We start from the raw sequence: 19670 nt of genomic DNA, 5'->3' as shown, positions 1-19670 counted from the left end.
TTCTGTATCCAACGTGACTGACACTGTTGTCTTCATTACTACGTACGAGTATTCTTTAAATCATACAACTGTACACAATACAGAATTTCCAATACATCATGTAAATCTTATTTCTAAGGGGAGGGGTTGTATAATTTGAATTTTTTCCTATTTGATGTTTTTTTTTTTTTTTTTTGGTAGAAATATCATTGCTGCAAAAACTTAAATTCGAGATTAGTAAAAATAAATTGGGGCAGAAATTTTAGAAAAACTAAAGTACCAGGGCACTGTTTGGTATTTGCTTTCAAAATATTAAAATAAAGAATGCATTTTAAGAATCAATTTTAGAGATACTTTTATAAAACATGAAAGGATAGTTTTCAAATCGAACAAAATAACAAATCTCTGTTACACAGAAAAGTTTTCTAATAACCTAAGAATGTGTGTTTCAAATATCATGCATGTAGCATAAATAGTTCCGAAGATATAAAGATATTAATTTCTTTGTGTGAGAATAAGGCACAAAATTTAAGTTACCACAAAGTTAAAATTTAAATATCTAAGTTTAATGTCATGTAAATACATCGTGCACCAGACCTTTAAAAATGACACTTAAAAGGGCCGTAAATGTGCATTAAATATTGTGTGATGAAATTTTCAAATGTAAAATATTATTTTAAAGCAAGTACGTTTCTTTTAAAAAAAATACTAATTTTCCACCACAGTTAACATCCTTGCCCCTTGAAAAGTCTGTGCTAAAAGGAGCGCAAATGTGCATTAAATGTTGTGTGATGAAATTTCCAAATTTCAAAGATTATTTTAAAGCAAACATTTTTATTTAAAAAAATGTACCAGTTTTCCCACCACATTTAACCATCCTTGCCTCTTGAAAACCCTGTGCACTAAAGCTTTAAAAATAGCCCTGCAGCAGCTGAGAAGGGCATAAATACACATTAAATACATACAGTATTTCTCTCATATCGAAGTGTATTCAACAGCAAAACATTTTTTTTAATTCACTGGTTTTCCGCCATATTAAAGCCATCCTCTCTCCTTAACATCCCATGTAGCATTTTCACTTAAATTTCCTATTTTTTTTTTCGTTTTGTATTAAAGTTTTCTTTTCTTATTGCTTGCCTATTTTTATTCATATATACTTGTATCAAGTTTACAAAATATCAATCCTTATGACTTACCATACAATAAATATAAAAAACAAGTTACATTTTATAACATTGGTTCTTAATTTATTTATAGATACAAACATTTTCGCCCCCCCCCCCCGGGGCATCATCAGCCAATATATAACAATATAAAATATAAACATTATTGTGCATATGAAAATGTGATTATACAATTGCGAAGTCGAAGATAAACTTAAGAGTGGGTTGTTACCATCATATCCTCAATTACAGTGCGTTCGCTTCCCCCTGTGGCCAGCCAGCAAGCGCGGAGCATTAGTTAGCGACGTGTATCAATCCTCAAGCTTATCCTACTCATTTATTGTTATCACTTGAGTACTAACCTTGTTACAAAAGATGCTGAAAATGGTGTCCATCTGCATTGATGCATTCTTGACATCTTCTGATAAAATTTCCATTCATACGCTGAAGTTCTTCTTCAGCAATTGTCAAAATTTCTGTTCGTATATTATTTTCCAGCTCGTCTATAGTGTGAGGATTATTCCTGTATGTTCTATTTTTAGAGTTTTCCACAAATAGAAATCGCACACAGTAAGATCGGGAGAACGCGGAGGCCATAACCCTTGAGAAATTATCCTGTCCTCAAAAACCTCCCATATATCGTTCAAGGAATTATGGGCAGTATGGGCTGTGGCAGAATCTTGTTGAAAATACCCGTTTTCTCTCTCTCATTAGGTGACAACAATTGAAAAAATGGTGCGAGTATATTTGCGTGGTACCTCTCTGAATTTACCGTCTTGTAAAAAAATATTGGTCCTATTATTCATTGTGCTGTTACTGCACACCAAACACCGACCTTTGCATCATGTAATGGGATTTCGTGAATCAGATGGGGATTTTCTGTGCTCCAGTATCTATTACTCTGTGAACTGACGTGACTATTTAAATGAAACCAAGCCTCATCGGAGAAAATTATTAATTGCGGATCAACAATGCCGTCAGCAATGTTGTGTAAAATCCAATTACAGAAAGTGATTCATTTTACATTCTCTAGGGGTCGTAATTCATGGACTATAGTTACTTTGTATGGTTTTAGTTTCAAAATTTTAGTAGCAGTATGCACTGAGGTCTTTGAAACATGAACTTCCTGTGCAACACGTTTTAGAGACTTATTTGGAAAGCAAGTGAATGATGCATTAATTTTAATGAGTTTTTCATCACTTAGGACCATTCTCTTTGGCTTAGGATATTTAGCGCTTAGGGATCCCATTGTTCTTAATTTATTAACAAGACGCCTGACTAGGGAAAGTTTGTGAAGCTAGATATTGTCGCTCCATATTATAATTAGTTTAGATTGTTCATATCTTTAGGCTACATCAAGTTTTCAAGTTGTGTGTTTTAAGTGTTATTTTGTTTCTATTTTAACATTTCATTATTTTTAGTGTTGTCTAAGCGTACACGCTATATAAATTGTTTCTGCATTGCTAGCAGAATCTTATCAAGATGGATGTCAATGAAGATAACAACAATCGACAAAAACGAAAGCGATCAACATCAGGATCTGAAAGTAATAGTAAGTCTTCATATATTTCTCCAAATCCTTTTGAACCATTATCAAACTTATCAGAAGATAATGACACAGAAACTATGGATCAGAACAATAGTTCTAATGAAAAATCAATGAAACCACCTCCTATATATGTAAACAATGTATCAAACATAAATGTAATTCTTTCCAACTTAAGCACACAAAATGTTGGTAATTTTAAACACGTTACTCTGGATAATCAGAGGGTAAAATTTTCTTTTGAATCTGTTGAAGGCTACAGAAATGCTATCAAATATTTTGAAACACATAAAGCTGAATGTCATACATTTCAAATGAAGAATGAACGCAGTTTACATCCTTCATGTAACACCAATACAGTTAAGAACGAGTTGCGTGAACAAGGATTTGAACCTCTGCAGATGGTTCCAATATACCATCCTATTACTAAAGTACCTTTACCTTTATTTTTCCTAGACCTTAAACCCAACGTTAACAATGATAAGATATATGATTTAAATAGGTTGTACTATGCTGTGATAAAAGTAGAGCCTCCTAAACCTAAGAGATACATTATACAATGTATGAACTGCCAGGAATATGGTCATAGTAAAAACTACTGTCATGAAAGGGCCCGGTGTGTCAAATGCGATGGAATTCATCCCACTTCAAACTGTAACAAACCCCATAACGTACCTCCAATGTGCGTAAACTGTAAAGGACAGCACACAGCTAGTTACAGAGGATGCCCTGAACATTTAAAGCTCCAGAAAGCAACATCTTCATTTGTATATAAGAGAAAAGTTGATGTAAATACAAATGTAAATTCTTTTCCAGTGGATACAAACTTATCCAATGTGAATTTTCCATTGCTTCCGGCCCCAAAAATATCAACTAATCAAAAATCCTATGCTGAAACAGCTTCAGGTGTATCAAAGGTAAATCAGCTGGAGCAAGTTCTTACTAAGCTAGATTCTCTCTTAGCTCTGCTTCATCCTCTTATAACAGCGTTATCTCAAATCCTACCTGTCCTTGTTAACAAAAAATGAACACTATCTCTAATAAAACAATATGCATTTGCACATGGAATTGTCAAGGAATTAACAATAAATAACATGAACTACTGTTTTTCCTTAATTTACATAATATTGACATACTGCTCGCAACGGAAACCAAGTTAACACATCACATTCACTTTAGAATTCCTGGCTATATTGCATACCGAGCAGATCATCCCAATGGTGTGAGAAAAGAGGGTTCTGCGATATTAATCAAATCAGACTTAAAACACAGTGAACTTGCACCTATAATTGAACCTGAAATTCAAGTTGCTCGCATACAAATCACCTTTGAAGGCAATGAATTACAAATTGCATCATTTTATTCTGTTCCTGCAAATAGAGTAACTATGGCGCATTTCTGGGACATTATTCATATCATGAAGACACATTTTCTCATTGGAGGTGACTTTAACAGTAAACATCCTAGATGGGGAAGTAACACAACCAATCCTAAAGGTAAATTACTCCACGATGTAATTTATCAATTTACTTTGCAAGCTATTTACCCGAATGAATCAACACATTATCCTCAAGATGAAAGCACTCCAGACTTGTTAGATTTTTTTCTGGTAAAAAATCTTGCCAATTTGTGTTCAGAGGCTTCTGTATTACATGAATTAAGTTCAGATCATCTTCCAGTAATGATTCATTTGTCTATAAATAATTTAGATGCTCCTCTGCATCCTACACTGATGAAATTTCCATTTAACTGGCAACTATACAGTTTAACACTAGAAGCAATTACTGAAACACAAATACCTCTCAAGACTCCCAAGGATATAGACATTGCTGTGTCTACGTTAACCAGGAATATTCAATTTGCAGCGAATGTCGCCAGTAGCCATTCCCAGAATTATAAAAACAAAAATAGAGTTACATTTACACCACATATAAGACAACTTCATCTCATTAAAAAGCAATATAAATTACTCTGGGAACAGACAAAATACCCTCCATACAAAACCAAATTAAACGCAGCCACCAGAGAACTCAGCAGAGCTTTAAGAAACCAACATCAGGCTGCAATGGAGAGTAAATTAAAATCTTTAATTGCTGAAGATGGAACATTATGGCAAAAAACAAAGTTTGCCATAAAACATACTGACAGTAGGATTCCTCCACTTAAAGTCGGCAACCAATGGTTTTCAATACCTGAACAAAAAGTAAAAATTTTCTCTGAACAGTTATATCAGCAGTTTCAACCAAATCCCAGTCTTGACCCAGATTTCGCTCATCAAATTCATGCAAGTTTAACACAACCTCTTCAAATATCTTACTTTGGAAAATTTTTTACACAAGGACAAGTCAGAAATCAAATTGAAAGATCTCCAAAGAAGAAAGCTCCTGGCCACGATCTTATTGTTCAACCTCTCCTTAAAAATTTTTCTAGAAAACCACTCATTCTTCTAACACAAATCTACAATGCAGTTCTACGTTTAACATATTTCCCTCGACAATGGAAGCATGCCATAGTGGTTATGATCCCCAAGCCTGATAAAGACAAAAGCAACCCTTCAAATTACTGCCCAATAAGTCTGCTGTCATTACTATCAAAAATATTTGAAAAACTACTTATACCTCATCTCTTAAAACAACTCCAAGGGACTATTCCTTCTACGCAGTTTGGATTTAAAGCAAACACTCTTGTCCACAACAACTTCATCGGATCACAGATACTATTTTAGATACATATGAGGAAAAGGCGGTGTGCTGGGTCTCTTCCTAGACACAGAAAAGGCATTTGATAAAGTATGGCATGAAGGCTTGCTCTCAAAGCTTAAAAATCATGTATCAGATACCTATTATTTAATAATTAGTGGTATGACTGTATTAAATATGTTAAAGACATCTGAAATTGTTCGAAGAAAGAAAAGGATTTGGGTGCAATGCGATTGCGCAACTTTAGAATGTTTTTAAGCCACAATGTGACAGCACCGCATTGTTTCCAAGTCACAATCCACTTGAAAATTAGAAAAGGGAGTAAGTCTAGACATGCAAGTTGTGGGACAAAATTCCAATCGACTTACTTGTTAAAGGCGATTATTTATAAGACATTTAAGTTACCGTCGCATCCGATGGTGGTGAAAAAATAAATTCTGAGGGGCAAAAATAATTACTCAAGACTTAACAGAGGGAAATGAAGACGTTAACCACAATATTGGAACGAACGAGAGACGTTTAATTAGAAAATAGTTCGCGCACAGTGCAAAAAAGTGCTATTTAAGAATTGCACGATAGACATTCGCAATTTTCTAAAACTGTTACCTCTAATAGAGTTCGTAAACGAAATTACACATAGGGTACAGAGGGGTAAATCAGATAGTGGGGCTATACTGATAATGTTAAGGTTTTTGGCATGTTCTGTGTCTACCGACGACGCCATATTGTCGTTTTTAGCTTCACAGTGAATGAAAGAGTGTTATTAACGTTTGTGGTTAGTTTGGTGAGAATTCTCCTATCCTGAGATAAGCAAAACGAATTATTCTAACGGACGGTAAGTAACAAACATCTCTAGTATATGCAGCATGTAATATTGTGGTCAGTGAACGTAAGTTTTATTTGTCTTCAAATACTAAATATATCGCTTTTATCTGTGATAGTGTCCATGGTATGTAACAGTCCGTCAGACTGGATGGTGAAGCTATCTCTTGCATTGTCCAGTAAGTAGGTTCTACTTGGTTATAGATAACTTACGGGGCTATTTGGATACATTTTCGCGGGGCTATACGGATAATAAATATATGTTTTTTTTTTTGTCTCGTGCATAATTATAAAAGTTACTTTCCATTAACGAATGAATATTTGTGACATTTCTCCATCATTTCCAGAAACATTGTGCATCAGGAAAAGTTCTTCTGATTGTAGATGGTCATGCAGCACTTTCTGCTCTTGAATACTGCCAGAAAATTGACATGGAAATCCTTTATCTTCCCTCACACACAACGCATATTTTGCAGCCCTTCGATCGTTGCGTTTTCAAGTCACTCAAAGCTAATATTATCATTGTGAAGCAACATCACGGCTACACAGGAATCTACGATCTAATACAACTAAGATCCAATTCTATTCATTGTTTAATGAAGCTTGGAAGGCAACTGCAACTGGCAATAAATGGGTTTTCCTGTACAGGAATTTTCCTCTTCAGATCTCAAGCAATCTAGGACTTCCGTTTTGCAATTTCTGAGACATATAGGCCTTCCACTACTGCCAATACCGAAGACATGCAAAACAAAGAAGTAGTTCAGCCTAAAGAACAGCCTAGTACTTCGCAACCTCCTGTGCGAATCGCTTCTGAAAATCTTAGAGAGGTTCTTCCTAGTCTTCAAAAGAAAAGAACCCAAAAATCTTCTCGAGCTAAACGAACAGCCTATCACAGCACATCACCAGATAATGTAGCAGCTGTTAATTTAATTTTATGTTTTATTTAACGACGCTCGCAACTGCAGAGGTTATATCAGCGTCACCGGATGTGCCGGAATTTTGTCCCGCAGGAGTTCTTTTACATGCCAGTAAATCTACTGACATGAGCCTGTCGCATTTAAGCACACTTAAATCCCATCGACCTGGCCCGGGATCGAACCCGCAACCTTGGGCATAGAAGGCCAGCGCTATATCAACTCGCCAACCAGGTTGACTGTAGCAGCTGTTAAGGCAAAGAAAGAGGTTCAATTAAAAGGCAAACAAACTCGACTTAAATTCAGTGATAGGCCTTAGGACAATATCAAAGAAAGTGTAAGAAAAAATAAAAAAGCTAAACGAGAATAATGATTATAAATGTGTGTTTTGCATGATCAGTTACTGCTTCAAGTCATCAACTCTGAAAGGTGAATGGATTGGCTCCCAGAAATGTAAGGTATGGTTTCATGAAAAATGCGTGGGAGCACAAGGAAGAAAACAATTCATTAGTGATAAATGCTTATAAAATAATAATTTAATTAATAAATTTGTTTCAATGCATGAAAATACCAACATTACATAACATTTTCATTGTTGTCCATATTACCCCGCAGCAGTATCCAATTAGCCCCTCTTAATTTCTTCATTTGCAATTAGTCGGGTAATTTGGATAGCTTAATTTCAGTGTCAATAGTAATTTCTCTTTAGTAAAATTAATTCCACAGTACGACAAAATAATGTACTATTTGTATGTTTACTTGTTTTCTCTGTACAAGATCAAGCTTTTTCCCAGTTTGAAAATTTTTGTTAACCTATCCGAATTACTCCTCTATAGGGATATGAACAAACCTAAATTAATTTAAACTTGAACTAGTGACGAATTAAATTTGTATAGGTGATTGTTTTGACGAGTTTGAAGAGTGTACTGATATTTACACTTATTTTTTTTAATAAAGAGCATAATTTTTAACCTCACCAGTTCAGTAGGTCTAACAATTAATTGTAGTAGTACAACATTATTGTATTAGTGGAGCTATATTAGTTTCTCAAACCTAGTCTGAACCAAAAGTCTGTATTTATTTATACAGTACGAATGCTAATCGTAGTAGCAAGTGAGATGCTCAAGTCAGACCATTGCCGACATAAATAGAGAAGGAATTATTTTACCTTCCATAAATGTATAGTCATAGAAAAAAAGTTTTGTCGCACAGATACTTTATAAGTCCCAGAAAGGAGACAGTGCGCATGATCAGACATATTACGAAACAAAACTAATTTATTCTCTCAACTATTCGTTCTCCTTTGAGCCAGATCACTCGTCCTCTGATCGTTCGCACTCCTCATTTTTGGGACATAAAGTATCTGTGCAACAAAACTTTTTTCTAAGACTGTACGATCCGAGACGAATGTCGTTTAATGTACTCTGCATTTTCATTTCAGTTTATGAGTTCATTCCCGTATATTTACGGTACATTAAATAACCCAGTCAATGAACAAGAGACCACTTGATTCAATCAATTGGTTATTTCTCTCCCACGTAATAACAGTTCATTTGTAGACCAGCAAGTGATGCCCAGTGTTGAGGTTGAGTTTACGCTGTCACGAGAGTGCAACTGTGTCTAAAGCATATATAGTGACCCATGGAAAACAGGACACACAGATAGAAGAGAACATAAGCAAACAAAAACAACAAAGCACGTCCTGCAAACATTAAAATTAAAAATGATTATGAAATAGGTTAAAGTATTTTTTTTAAGCATTACGGTGCTATTTTAGGAAAAAAAAGCACATTTTTTCCGAGTATTATTTTTGAAGCATTACGATGCTATTTTAGGGGGGGGGGGGAGAACATATTTTTTTTCAATATTTGCAGTAAACAATATTCATCTTATATTTTGGTCACGATGATGTAAATCAGTGCGTCAGACAGATAGGGATCAAATGGCATTTCCCTTTTTTGTCCGAGAAAAAGAGGAAAATTGTAAATAGCCTGTGTTTTTACTAGACAAAATGAACGTTTCACTGTTAGTATATTTTATTCACTGGCAGGTAAAGTAACTTGAAAAATATTTTATTTATTTATTTATTTATTTATTTATTTATTTATTTATTTATTTATTTATTTATTTATTTATTTGTTTATTTATTTATTTATTTATTTATTTATTTACTTATTTATTTATTTATTTACTTATTTATTTATTTATTTATTTATTTATTTATTTATTTATTTATGCACACTTTAACATCTGTGGTAATATCGCGTGTTTAGTATCTGTGGGTATACTAGTAGGCCGCTTTCTTTTTACTATTGTTGAGTTCCTCTTTGTATTGTGTGTTATAGATGGCTTAATTATGTTCATGTAACTGAATATAGATTTTGATTAATGTTTACGATATTGGCGGTGATGAATCATGGCACGTAAATCTCCAATCAAACACTTGCCTTTGTGACTGAGGGAAGTCATGAAAATCCCAGTCAAATTGGTCGGCCATGGGGTTTGAACCCGAGACCTCCTGAATGCGAGTCTCAAACTCCATATTTTATTTGTGATTGTTATTATATTAATTAAATAAACATTACTTTATTTCCAGATGCAACATTCAGTAGGGGTAGAATTAAAATCTACCTTCTAGGGCAGAAATATTGATATCGTGTTGTACATCTTGGAAATGGTTTAAATTCTCGTAAATGTGACAGTAAATTTATGGGAAATTGTACTACATCGTTTTATTGACACTACATAGGAAGTTGCCGACTATACTTCGATTTGAAGGTATTAATGACCTACTGGTACTAATTCGTACTTTTTGGTTTTATGTTGACTCAAGTTAAAGGATGATAATATGCTGAAACACCTGAGACGTGTGAACGTCATTTTCACGGAACAACAAAAATACTACGAGTTTCTTCAATTATTAGGAAGCTTGTATAAAATAATTAATTAAAATTTGAAAATTGCATAAAAATGAACATTCTTTCATTTCCTCAGAATTACTGTCCTCTCTTTTCATTCTTCATGTCTGGTCACCATAATTATGAGTGGCAACTTTCTGCTTCATAATTATTTTCAGAAGAAGAGGAAGACCGAGTAATTAGAATCAAATTTGCACGTACATTTTTGTATTTCTTGTTTTAAAATAAAATCAATTGGCAAATGAATTGACTGCACACATGTATTCCGTACGTTCCCTTCCGGGCAGGACTCGTGACAACATCCTCGGTCGGAGATGCCATAGAGAGCCAGAAACACTTGCACATGTCCTGGGCTCTTGTCCACATGGTGAAGTACTCTGTAACTCACGACACCATAGAATTCGTTCGATGATCGCTGAACAGTTTAGATCAATAAATTTCAAGTGTTCCAAGAAGTACACGGACTGGCAGACAACAGCAGTACAAGAAGAATAGACATGATTGCCATCCCACCAAATAACAACAATGGCTACATCATCGATCCCACCGTTAGATTTGAAAAACAAAAGAGGTAATCTGAAGATGTAAATAGGGAAAAAAACGACATCTATGTACGTACCATTCCATATTTCATGGACAAACACGGCCTACAACAAATTGAAGTAATAGGCCTTATGGTTGGAGTGCGCGGAACTATTCCCAGTTTCTTCTTCCAGACCTGGCAACATTTCGGCCTACAGAGGAAGACAATTGATGACATCGTTCTTGCAGCTCTGAGAGGATCAATATTTTTACTCCGAAACCATCTCTACGGTCAACAGTGATCTTCAAATAATTAATTAGTACCTAATTATTTATTCAACCATTTCTTGTCATTGTTATGTGACTCCATTAAACTTAAACATATGTGTGTTATTTATACTATCAACTGCCTATTGTACAATATGCTCTGTCTTTGTGGCAGCCTGTTAATACAGGGAGCTGTTATCGTTTAGATAAATAAATAATAAAAATGCTAATTCCACACGATGCTAGCCGCTCGGAACTGCTCGACTGTAGCAGTCATGATATGTACATTTTCTCTATACAGTTCAACCTAGGATATAAAATTTAATAAATTAATATTCAACTAGTACATATTTACATAAATGTAGCATGTTTATACTGTAGTTCTTAATGACATACTAAATTTTCACTTAATATATTGGTTGCATTCAGTATATTATTTTTTGTTTACAAGAATTCAAACAATGATTATGATATTATTCCTGACTGTATGATGGCAGAGGGAGGGAGTGGCAACGGATAGCCAACTTAACAAGGTCGAAAAATGTGAACTCGAATCCTTCTGTCTTCCGTTGATCTTTCAATTTAGTAAGTAAATAAATAAAAACAGAAGTAAATGAAAATGATTGTAATATATCTGTTATTTTAGCTTCATTCACTTTTACATACAGTACCTAAACTAAAGCAGATATGATTTTACTGGACGAATAATATGAAATGATATTTTGGTACTTACAAATGGCTTTTGGAGAACCCGGAGGTTCATTGCCCGCCATCGACCCCCATCCTGAACAAGATTAATCCAGTCTCTATCATCACATCCCACCTCCCTCAAATCCATTTTAATATCATCCTCTCACCTACATCTCGGCCTCCACAAAGGTCTTTTTTCCTCCGGCTTTCCAGTCAACACTCTATATGCATTTCTGGATTCGCAGTTTTCTTAATCTAGCTGGACAAAATTCATTTTTCGACTTGTTGATTTCACTACATATTTTAAGGATATATATGTCCCTGATTGTACATGGCATCTAACGAAGATACTGCGCGGTATATCTCGCGGATATTTACTTGTTTCAGACGATCGTAAACATTTCTATATGCAGAGTGTTGAATTCACATCTTCAGTCACAATAGAAAGAGCTTTGTTGGAAATCGTATTAAGGGCTAGTAAATTGTGTTTTCTTTTCTTATTTCACATGAAATTTGTAAATCCAAATATGTGCTTAAGTACAACGTATAATTTATCTAAATTACTACATTAGAGTCCACAATACGGCTCTTATTTGATATGAAGAACATTTATATATTTTTTTCCCAAAAACTCTGACTTTATCTAGACTTATAAAATGCTAGTTGCTGTGTGCTGTCAAAACAATTTTATATTCATATTCCGACATCATTATCTGTGTGAAATATTGTTTGCATGATTCCGTATAGACTATCTGCGAACCTAACCGATAATTATTTTCAGTGGCGTGACGGTTATATCTCACCGACAACTTTTTGGAGTTTGGTGCTGCAGTAGTGCTGAATCACGGAATGATGAACTTTTAAATAATATTATAGTACAGTTAGGACTAAAAGATATCCCCAGTGATATTGAAAATAAAATCAAAACAGTTATCGGAGATTTTTTTATGTGTCCTTCTTGTTAATGTGCCATAGAAGTAGAAAAGATTCATAAAATATAATGCTGACTGACTAATTGATTCCTTCAGTTTTCCGAAAGAAATATGCAATTCTCTTGCTTCTGTGTTTGGGGATGCGATACCACGAGTCATCCAAGAAAAATTTTCAGCAAAACAGCAATAGAAGCAAACAAAAGAGATGTTCAAAATTTACTAGGAGACCTTAGTGCGAAAGAAATATACTTCACTGTAGAGTCAATTTCATGAGAACCAACTGGATCATACTCTTCAGTGTATTGTCAGTGTGTAGTGAGATGTTTTGAGTGAAGTTGTGGCAGAACGTAATTTTGAATTAGTTGTAATTCGCAAGAATGGTGCGACAGCATTCGGGACATGTCAGATACAAGCAAAGATTTGAGCAGGAAGGAAGACAAAAATATATTAATTAGAATCTATTCATAATTTCATTAGTTTCTCTTTAAATCCATACCAATGATACTGCAAAAAGAATCGTGTAGCAAAATCCTTGGGCATCTTCTACGAGATTCTGCATACCCATTAAAATTCTTTTCCAGAAAGACACTTCACAATTAATCAGAGAAGAGAAAGATAAGGCTGACAGCAAATCAATATTCTGGAACCTACCAAGGTGGTTATCCTAACAGAGAGTAAAACGTCTAAGAAATATGTATATTTGGATTGCACTGCCCAAAGATTTGAATAAGGACCCAGCGACGAAGGACACAACTGTTGTGGACACCACAACTTAGTTTCAGTCTCTCCATACTTCACGCCTGGATTCGTTTCGAATATCTTCTACGTATCGCCTACAGATTAAAGGTAAAAAAATGCCACATCAGGGGTGAAACTGACAAATCGAAATGTGAATCCAGGAAGAAAATAATTAGAGAAAAATTCAAAAGTGAAATGGGTATTCTGGTTGATAGATTGAAACTTCAATGTGGAACCACTAATGACAGCAATATGGCAAGAAGATATTTTAAAATACCATCAAAAACGCTAACACAACAGGAATAAATGAAGACCTTATCCAGCAATTCTGTGTGATTCTGCAAACATTATCGTGTAGATTTGCCATAAATGTGGATGCGTTTCAACAATTCACAACATATACCATGAATTCAACAGAGTAAAGTACACATTTTATGTTCATGTCTATTGATAGTTACTAATTTTGTTTCGATAGATGATTATGATAAATCATTTAGTATATGTGAGAATTAGAAACTGTCTTCAATATTACATTTACAAGTGAGGTTACGTGTGTGCTATACTTAAGAATGGAATGATATATTTCCTCCTTTCAGATATTTTCTTTGCATCGATAGCAACAGCAGTAGTTCGCCATCACTGTGGCTATAATCGGTATATACGAGTAACAACTTATTATCTTACTTTGAGTACATTTCATAAATGTATCACAAGCAAGACCTCACGTATGAAAACATTACAGAAACGTCTGCAGCATATCAAAGTCAAAGTCAAAGACTTACGTTTTCAATGTTGATACCCTGCGCAGTAGACCAGGCGCTCTCTATCTATACTAACTCTATGGTTAAAATTGAAGTTCTGTAATACATTAAGTTCAACGTAAAGTGCGTGTGAGTGTATGCACAGCGTTTAGTGTGAATAAGTACGTTTACAAAAGTGTTATAACATTACACTACTAAGTAAAAGTATTATAAAGTGTGCAAAAGTGTTTGAAAGAATGAATACAGTAGATAGTTTGATTCAAACTCCGTTCTCGAAGTTAATTAAATCTCTCTGACCTTGTCAGCCTAAAAATATTTACGTAAAGATTAATTTTTGGTTCTGCAGAATTTATCTGTTATGGCAACAACGGTTATTAACGGAGAAACATTCACTCCGGCGCACAGTGTGTAATTTAGCGAGTCTAGCCGGCCAAAAATCATTTCTCGAAAACTAATCGCTCAATTTTCATAAAATTTAGTATGTAAAAGGTAAAAAGGTAAAGGTAAAGGTATCCCCGTAACATGCCATGAAGGCACTTAGGGGGCATGGAGGTAGAGCCCCATGCTTTCCATGACCTCGGCACTAGAATGAGGTGGTGTGGTCGGCACCACGCTCTGACCGTCTTTTACCACCAGGAAAGACCCAGTACTCAATTTTATTGGAGGATGAATGAACCTCGGGGCCGTTCTGAAAGTTTGGCAACGAGAAAAAATCCTGTCACCACCTGAGATCGAACCCCGGACCTTCCAGTTCGTAGTCAGCTGCTCTACCAACTGAGCTACCCGGCCGCCAAAATTTAGTATGTACCTTCAATTATTGAAGTGGATAAGTTTTTAATAATGAAAATGAAAATAGCAACTATTTTTACTGAAAATAAAAATAGTAATGTTGTAAAAGAAATTCGATTCGAGTCAAAAAAATAAATTAATGTTCACAATGTGGAATTAATGTTCATAATGTGGAATACACTTAAAATTGAAAGCGTAAGGCGAAGGAATATTGCTACATATCTTACTTGTTCGGACGTCAGATGCATCCCCATCAGAATCTGTATCCTCGCTGCTAGTCTCTCCTTTGACAGCACCGACTAATGGAGGCTCGGAGACAACTGCAGCACTACTATTGAAATCGACCACAATTTCCTCTTCTTAATTTCTTTAAGCTGGTGATGTAAGGGTCAAAAGAAATAAGTAGCCTGGGTATTTGTGTCTTTCTTGATGTTTTTCTTGCGAAGACTTCTCTGAAAAGTCTAATATAGTATTTGTTCCTCGTTTCCTGGGCTTCCTCAGATAGTTTGCCAGAGGCCAGATTAAAAATAAACTCATGTTTTATACCGTATATCTCCATAGGTGCTTCTTGATATTCCGTTATAGTTACATCATTATATCAGTTCATATTATCAATAGTTTGACTAGAAAAATACTTGAGAATAGAATATGATATAATTAAAATATTTCTACACAATGGTTAGTACATGGATAATTAATAAAACAATAATCAAGTTAAACAAATCAACATACTTACAGTGGCCGGTTATTTGTATAGCTATGCTGCTTTCCTATTCTTCTGATGAACAAATTTATCAATCACTTTCGAATTATAGTTTGTTATTTTGCGAATGTAGTCCGTATGAATAGAAAGAAAAGCCAGTGAATTTAATCTTTCTTGTGTCATAGTGTTTCTCAAAAGAGGTTTTATGCGCATAAGGATGCTGAAACAGCGCTCTGCTTCGAGAGTAGCCACAGGGGTCACAAGAACTATTTCCAAAAACTTTGTTACTTTCTGGAGTGTGTCTCTAAGGTCATTTTCATGGAGTAACAACATTAACGCACTAGAGGTAGGTGCGTTCCTGAACATGGGATTAAAGTACAATGCACTTAATTCATTTCTAAGTATTTCCTTATTCGGCATATTGTATTACATAATAATGGTTTGAAGTAATGACTCAGGGAAATGATCACAATAAATAGAGAATTTTTTCGGATAAACTATCGAAAATGCTGAAAAAATTCCCGAGATCTGACATTTTTCACTTGTTTGACATGTTATGATGTCACACGCTTCTTTTGAATTGACACAACACCTAAAGTTTTATATATGCTATAGCGTTGTTAATGTATATTGTAGAATTTTCATGTGATTTTACCCTATCTGACAAAAATGCTTTACATCAATATATCCCTAATTAGTCCACTTTTCTGCATTTCTTTCCGTCCTGTTGAACGATATTAATATTTTTAGTAACAGTGGTTATTAAAGGAGAAAAATTCGCTCCGGCGCCGTGATCGAACCTGGGTCCTTGGTTCTACGTACCAACCCCTTAGTACGTAGAACCAAGGACCCGGGTTCGGACCTGACGCCGCACAGTGTGTAATTTCAAGCATCTAGCCGGCCAAAAATAAATTTTCACGCCCTATCTTTAATGCTAAATTCTTATATAGACGTGTTTATAACACTCCAAAGTATACTATCCAAGTGTAGACAGATGCTTACATCTGTTAGGGGGTCCTCACAATAGAGCGAAAGTTGCATGTCTCCGATACGATCAGGGCTGGGCACATTACGTGATTCTGAGAAATGAGCGCTGTATGCTTTAAGGAGCGGGTCTCGCAAGCGGTGTGACGTATGCATACTGTACGTCATTCAGTGTAGGTGCAGTGGTGACTGTGCAGTATGACGGCGAACTTTGAAGACGGAGCTTCCGCTCATACGCTAAAGTGTCCCGCTACTCTCAATGCTTTTAATGTATCATGGGAGGAGGAGTTCTTTTTCGTAGGGAGTAGTGGATTAGCAAAGTGTTTAATTTGGCATAAAACACTCCAACTGATTAAGGAGTTCAATATCCAACGACATTATTCTTTACAACATGCTACTGAATATGACAAATATGTTGGTAATGAACGCCATAAATTAATACAACTTAAAAAAAATGTTTCTCAGGGACGTTATATTAGAGTAACTATTTGATATTTACATTGCATTATAAGTTATTATACATTTAGTAATATATAATTTTAAATTATACAAGTATTATGATATATAATATATCATATTATATATCATGAACTGTAATATACTATACTATGATATATCATAATATTTGTATAATTTAAAATTATATATTACTAAATGTACTATAATAACTTATAATGCAATATAAATATTGAATAGATATTCTAATATAATGTACCTGAGAAACTTTTTCTTTAAGTTGTATTAATTTATGGTCATATCATATCATATCATATCATATCATATCATATCATATCATATATCGCATCACATTATATTATATTATATTATATTATATTATATTATATTATATTATATTATATTATATTATATTATATTATATTATATATTAACAGGATGACAATAATGCACTTAGTGAAACGGCTATGAGAATTAGCTACAAAATTTGCCACGAAATTGCAAAGGAATTTAAAACATTCAACGAAGGTGAATTCATCAAGCGATGTTTAATTATATTGGCAGATGAACTCTGTCCACAGCAAGTAGGGGAAGTGGAAACCAAATGCCTGTCTCGTAGAACCGTGGTGAGGAGGTTGCAGCATGTGCGTATGGGTTATGTAAATAAGTCTAATGATTTGTGTGTGCATAGAGCGAAGTTTATTTCATTAAATTAATAAGAGTGTTATAAATTCTGTAATGTACAATGGATTGATGTAATATCCTTATAAACTATTATGTACTGACAGACTGAATGACTAGAACAACCGTGGCTCTTGTTACATTAATGCAAGGAAGGTAGCTGTAATGCGAGTCCGCCACTGCGTGAGCGTTCTGCTCTGGCTTGGAATTGAAGTGCCTTTCGGAGCGAGAGCAGCTCTGGCCGACTAGACTGAGCCGCTCTCATGCCCGGCCCTGGATAAGATCATTTACGCTGCACAGGCGGGCGCGAAGTATGTGTTTGGATGGTGCAAAGTGGTAAAGTTAATACAGTATTTTTTCTAATACAGAGTGTGGATATATTATAAGAAGGTATGTACTAACATATAAGCTAATTTTCGTCACAAAAATTAATATCTTATTGTCTAGAATAAGTGTCTGGATAAACATGTGCAAAGAGTTTGAGTTTTACCTTATTATATATTTCGAGTTGACTTTTAAAAGGTGTAGCCCTCTATCACCTCGATAAAATTTTGTAGAGATATTCATTATACTTTTCTGAATACGATGTCGTGATTTTTTCTGCAAACAGGTGCAGACAGAGTAGCTATTAATTATTTTCAGACACCATGCGCTCCGTAATCCGGAGAGCTGTTTTCCAGATGTGGAACAAGAGCGAGAGAAAAGTGAAATTCTCAAATATAATTGAACATTTTTGTCTCAAAGATTACTCTGAAGACATTTTACAGTCAATAAAAAAATGAATTAAATTTCTATACTCGAAAATTCGATTACGGTGGGGAAAATACAGCAGAAATGAGATAAATGTCTTAAAATATAATGCGCTATGTTTCAACCAAGATGCAAAGTCTGAAAATAAAATATATAATACTTTGCCATCTACTACAAAACAATTCCAATTTGATTCTGCCAGTACAAGCATTCGAGACGTCCACGTAAACTTTTCGGAGACTTAGCGAAAGATCAAAACGGAAAAAAAGCTAGTCCACATTTTAAAGAAAGATCGCCAGAAGAAAAGCTTTCTGTTGCCCATATGAATTTCAGAACTTCTAGGAAAAGAGATGCGGCCAATATTGTAGGAGAGCTTTCACTTGCATTACTTCAACGTGCGACAAAATGGGAAAAAAATCGTAAAAATTGATTTTGCAGAAACGACCAACAATTGTCACCTAATAAGGATCTCGCTTTGATTACTGATCTACAGTTGACCTCAAATCAATATAAAGAATTAAGGGAAATACAAAATCTTGTAACAGTTAATTTAGATCCATCATTTTACTTATTGCGAAACATTGAAGATAGGATAGGTTCAGGCATGTTGACATGATAAAACAAAGCAGTCGCAATAAAAACGATGCAAATACTGCAAGAATATTTTTCAGGGAGGTTTCCACTTTCGCATATACTCGTATTACGGGAATAGATGGAAATCTAATAAGTCGTTTACACATAATATATCAGAAACCTTTTTCATACGGTTTTGCAATACTGATGAACGGGCACTTGACATGTATGCAAGGGAGACAAGGGAATTATATTTATGCTTGCACAAATAGTATTATATGCCTGCAATCCTTCACAAACTCTTGGCTCATGGACAGAAGGTCACAAGACACTATCCCCACCTAGCCTAGAACTCACGAGCCGCCACTGGGAAGGTTGGATAGGAACCTCAAATTTTGTACACTGAAAGATCGCATTTATAACAAATTTTCTGCGAAAAAAATTTGAAATCGATCTATTTACTTACTTACTTACTTATAAATGGCTTTTAAGGAACCCGAAGGTTCATTGCCGCCCTCACATAAGCACGCCATCGGTCCCTATCCTGTGCAAGATTAATCCAGTCTCTATCATCATATCCCACCTCCCTCAAATCCATTTTAATATTATCCTCCCACCTACGTCTCGGCCTCCCTAAAGGTCTTTTTCCCTCCGGTCTCCCAACTAACACTCTATATGCATTTCTGGATTCGCCCATACGTGCTACATGCCCTGCCCATCTCAGACGTCTGGATTTAATATTCCTAATTATGTCAGGTGAAGAATACAATGCGTGCAGTTCTG

Source organism: Periplaneta americana, chromosome 3 (genome assembly GCF_040183065.1).
Source record: "Periplaneta americana isolate PAMFEO1 chromosome 3, P.americana_PAMFEO1_priV1, whole genome shotgun sequence".
NCBI classification, from domain to species: Eukaryota; Metazoa; Arthropoda; class Insecta; order Blattodea; family Blattidae; genus Periplaneta; species Periplaneta americana.
The sequence above is the reverse complement of the archived record's forward strand: the minus strand, read 5'-3'. Positions refer to the sequence as shown.